This window comes from Pipistrellus hanaki, assembly GCF_964339955.1.
Source record: "Pipistrellus hanaki genome assembly, chromosome: 11".
NCBI classification, from domain to species: Eukaryota; Metazoa; Chordata; class Mammalia; order Chiroptera; family Vespertilionidae; genus Pipistrellus; species Pipistrellus hanaki.
Window position 1 is genome coordinate 51,930,188 of NC_140513.1, and position 4,826 is coordinate 51,935,013.

A 4,826-nucleotide genomic window follows, 5' to 3' on the forward strand; every position below is an offset into this window, starting at 1 on the left:
CAGCTATTCTGTCCCTAGTAGTCTGGTACCTTTCTGGACATGGCTACGTAATTAGCGCTGGGGATTAGTAGTCCTGAGTAGGAGAACCCAATAGAGAAGGTGGTAGGGATGCAGGCCTTGGGCTGGTTGCCTGACATCTGAAAGACCCACTCATGGAGAGTCCTGTACTGTGTCTAGGAATTGCATGCCCGGGGAGGGGCAGTCTCCCCAGAGTCAGCAAGAGCCAGATGCCCAAGAATCAGAAACGCACAGCTGATACAGTAGTATTGGACAATAACCCAAAGCTTAAAACAAATGGCCATGAGTCCGTACTGTATAAATAAGAGATTGAATATTTAAATAAATGGAGAAGAGACAAATCTCCCTTGTAGAATTCCAAATAATTATGCAACCACTCCCCATTCCGAGGTAGACAAGTTAGGCAGGAGCACAGCAAGGACAATGGTTCAGGTACAGAAGTCACCAGGGCGAAGCACATGTCCGGTCTGACTCCACCAATCTAACACCTGGTGCCTTTGTCACCGCTGCCAACAATTCCAGGAGATGAGTCTCCCCACTCGAGGGTGAACTGCACCTGGAGACTTACTTTCAAAGAGTACAATATGGAAAGAGGGGAGGAGTAACTTCACAGTGGAAAGATGCTTTTCTTCTGAGATGAGGGTAGAATCTTTTCAAAGAGTATTCTGTTTCTCTCTCATCGATGTTTCTAACTCTCTATCCCTCTCGCTTCCTCTCTGTAAAAAAATCAATAAAATGTTTTGTGGTTTTTTTTTTTTTTAAATTACAACACCTTACAATAAATTTGGCCTTGTCCTTGGAAAAAACTGAATTATTTCATTTTTACGTATCAATGGAACTGAGATGGTGGTGATGGGAGAACAAAGAACAGTAGAGATTTCCTAAAGCAATTAATTGGAGGCAATTTAGAGAATAAAAAGTGATTATGCAAATATAGGCCTATTAACAGTTAATCAGCCGTGAAAATAATCATTGCTCAGAATAGTAGAGGGCACTAGATTCAGGTTTTCCACCTCAGTTGCTAAGATTCTTTTTAATTATTGTAAGCCCTTTGAATGGTTATAAATCTTACTCCTCACTAAATGATTATTATTCTGCCAACTGCTTTTATGACTAAGAATACCCCAGCTGTCTTTCCTGTCCACACCGTTCCCTTTCCATCCTTCTCTACTCCTTTCTTTGGCAGAGAGGAAGCCCACATGGTCCCCTGGCTTCTGGAAAGCAATTCTCCACCTGAACAAGCAACCAGTTGAAGCAGAGAATCCATGAACAATACATACGCAAACAATCTTCTCCTTGTATCTTCAAGGACGAGTCCCCAACCATTTTTGCTGAGAAGAGGTAGCTAGTACTTATTTTTCTACAGCCTTGCAATGTCTAAGGAGTGGGTCAGGATTAGGCACTTGCCCTAATCTCTTCTCACTAGCAATGCCAGAGTTGGCTGTGGCCAACTTTGAACCTGGTGAGAATCCCTGTCCCACAGAGCATAAGAAGGGTTGGGAAACCATCAGCCAGATAACAATTCATAATTTTGTCACTACTCAGAATCCCTACTTTAAACCTACATTACCTCCTCAATCCCCAGAAAGGGGCTGGAGTGGGTCTGCCTTGGGCTGTCCTGTAGTGTGTGGGTTTTTGACTTCATACAGGAAAAATTTCACAATGGGAGTCCAGGTGATTTTGAGAGTAGAATTACTAAAGCTTGCTTCTTCTATCCTAGGTCTTTCTTTGTTTCACTGTCCCCAGCTTTAATATATATACTCTGAAGTCATTCCCACACACAGACAAAAAACCATACACAACAGGCTGGTCCAAGGTAGACCTATTCCAGCCTGGCCCCTTCCCGATAATATCTAGAAATGTCATAGGAAAAAAGTGAGCCATGTTGGGCTGTGTGGACTCACTGAGAAGTGAAAGTCACAGTGGAAGAAGTTAGCCAAGATGGGGCTGCTGTTAGCTATTTGAAAAGTCAGAGAAATGCTATGAGTCTCTATCATCATTGATGTTTCCTTTTCTTTTTTAAAAATTAATTTTATCTTATTGTTTAAAGTATTACATATAGTAGTATATACATCTCCTTCCCCCCCCCCATTGACCTTCCCTCTGCCTCTCCTTCTCCCCCTTCCTCTTTGAAATCAATAAAAAAATAATTTTCCTTTTTTTAATTTTAAAAAAAAAAGTCAGAGAAAATGGGGCCTTGGAGACAGGTTCAGAGGGTTAGCTCAGGATGAGCTGCCATTGCCTGATGCTCCCCTGGTGGCAAGTTTCCTGGGGCCCTTTAGAGTTTAGGAAAAAAATAAAAATAAAGATGCACTGCTGAGACAGAAGAAAGGCATGGGTGTGCTCCAGAAAGAGCCCAAACTGGGTCTTTGTCTTGAGGGTTCTTACCTGTTTTTTTAAAGGCAGAGAATTTTATGAGATGTCCTAGGGAAAGATCTCAGAAGACTATTTATCAGCTTTATGCAGATGTGCCCAAATTACACTTATTCCCCTGATTTCATCCATCCTTGAGTGTAGTTGGCACTAATGGTATTTCTGTTATCTATCTTCCTGACTAGGGTGATTTAAGCTATTTACCCTCTAGTTGGGGAGAAGAAGCGAAAACCATTTACTCTTAAGTGTCCTTGGTCAGGGAAGATAGAATTTGGCAATTTACTAAATGGCTGTAAATGGCTTGGTAATTTACCTATCTGTCTCAGTGTCCCTTTTCCTTTTGACCAGATTTACTAATCCATTTCACAAGATTGGGAAACATTAGGGTTTTTTCTTCCTCAAGAAGAATTTGTATGCTGCAGTGGCTACTCTGGATCCCTTCAGCCTCATTCCAAGGATTGGCTGTTGATGATAAGATTGAACGGAGGACAGTGTTGTGATTGGTGCTGGTACTCACTACAAATCCTTCCTATCTACTAATGCCTCAAGCCTCTGCTACCCTATGCTACACCTCACAGCAGCAACTAACTACCTTTTCCTGGGAACTCTTCTGGTCCTGCCTCTAGCCCTTGCTGCTCAGGAACCATTGTGGTCTCTACTCCTGAAACCAATATTATTTCATTTCCAGATACACGTTGAGTTTTCCCCACTAAAGTGTGGCTTCATTCTCTGGAGTGAGAGCTCCCCCTGTGGAGAGATTTGGACTAAGTCGTACAGGCCCAGGGGTGGACTGTTAGTATTTATTTGTTTGTTTGTTTTTATTGTTTAAAGTATTACATATGTCTTCTTTTTCCCTGCTTGACCTCCCTCCTGCTACTCCCACCCCCAAGGGGAAGACCCCACTGCCCCAGAGTCCGTGTCCATTAGTTATGCTAACATGCATGCATACAAGTTCTTTGGTTGCTCTCTAATGCCCCCCCCCCCCGCTCCCCCCCCCCGCCGTTTGTTTCTGGATCTATTCTTCTTCATCAAATTATGCTGATCATTATATCCCACATATGAGTGAGATCATGTGATACTTATCTTTCTCCGACTGCCTTATTTCACTTAGCATAATGCTCTTCCAGATCCATCCATGCTGTTGCAAATGGTAAAAGTTCCTTCTTTTTTATAGCGGCATAGTATTCCATTGTGTAGATATACCATAGTTTTCTGATCCACTCATCTGCTGACGGGCATTTAGGCTGTTTCCAGATCTTAGCTATTGTAAATTGTGCTGCTACGAACATAGGGGTGCATATATCCTTTCTGATGGGTGTTTTCTAGTTTCTTGTGATATATTCCTAGAAGTGGGATTACTGGGTCAAATGGGAGTTCCATTTTTAATTTTTTGAGGAAACCCCATACTGTTTTCCACAGTGACTGCACCAAGAGACTATTTATTAGTCCTTAGGTTGGGATTCCAACTCTAATTTAAGATTATATATGTGAATTATACCCTAAATAAATAAACAGGGCTTGCTCTGAGTGTCCTGCTCCTTCCTTGGAGGTCTCTGAGAGATGAAGAGAGGCAATCTGAAGAGAGACAGATTAAATTCCAATCCTGCTTCTGTATCCTAGCAGCTATCTCCATCCTCAAGAGCAACATAGAGATCCTGGAAACACGGTAATGTGCAACAATACACATTAGGGTTAACCATGTATAGTGTCTGAAACACAGACAACAATAAACTCTACTGTTGCCCAGTCAGGTGTGGCTCGGCGGTTGAGAGTTGATCCAGGAACCAAAAGGTCACCTGTTCGATTCCGGTCAGGGCATATGCCCGGGGTTGCTGGCTCATCCCCAGTGGGGTCGTGCAGGAGGCAGCTGATCAATGATTCTCATCATGGTTGTTTCTATCTCTCTCTCTCCCTCTGAAATCAATTAAAAAATAAATTAACTCTATTGTTTGTGTGTGCAACACTGCATATGTGTATATATATACACACACGAACCTGGAGCGTTTGGAGCGGTTCTGGAGGGACCAGATCTGGTCCCCCAGCCCCCAAGACTCTCAGGCCCCAGAGCAGGGAGGCAGCAGCACAGCCCACCGACTGGAGAGAAGGACAAGTCCGGCCCCCGGGGGCGGAGGACAGGTAAAGAGGGAGACCCATGGGCGTGTGGAGGCCGCCCCAGCCAGCAGACAGATACGCTACATAACTTAGGGGGCCAGAAACCAAAGCCAACCAGAGATGGGGGATAGATATCCACCATCCCTCCCCGCCCCGCCCCAGTAGAGAACAATGAGCCCAGCCCCACTCACGCAGGCTCGCGGCGCCCCTGACCCGGGGCCTGCCGGGAAATGTAGTTTCTGAAGCTCCGTCTGCGCAGGCCCGCCGCCCGCCGGCCAGGCCACGCGCAACTACAAGTCCCATCACGCCGCGCGAGACCTTGA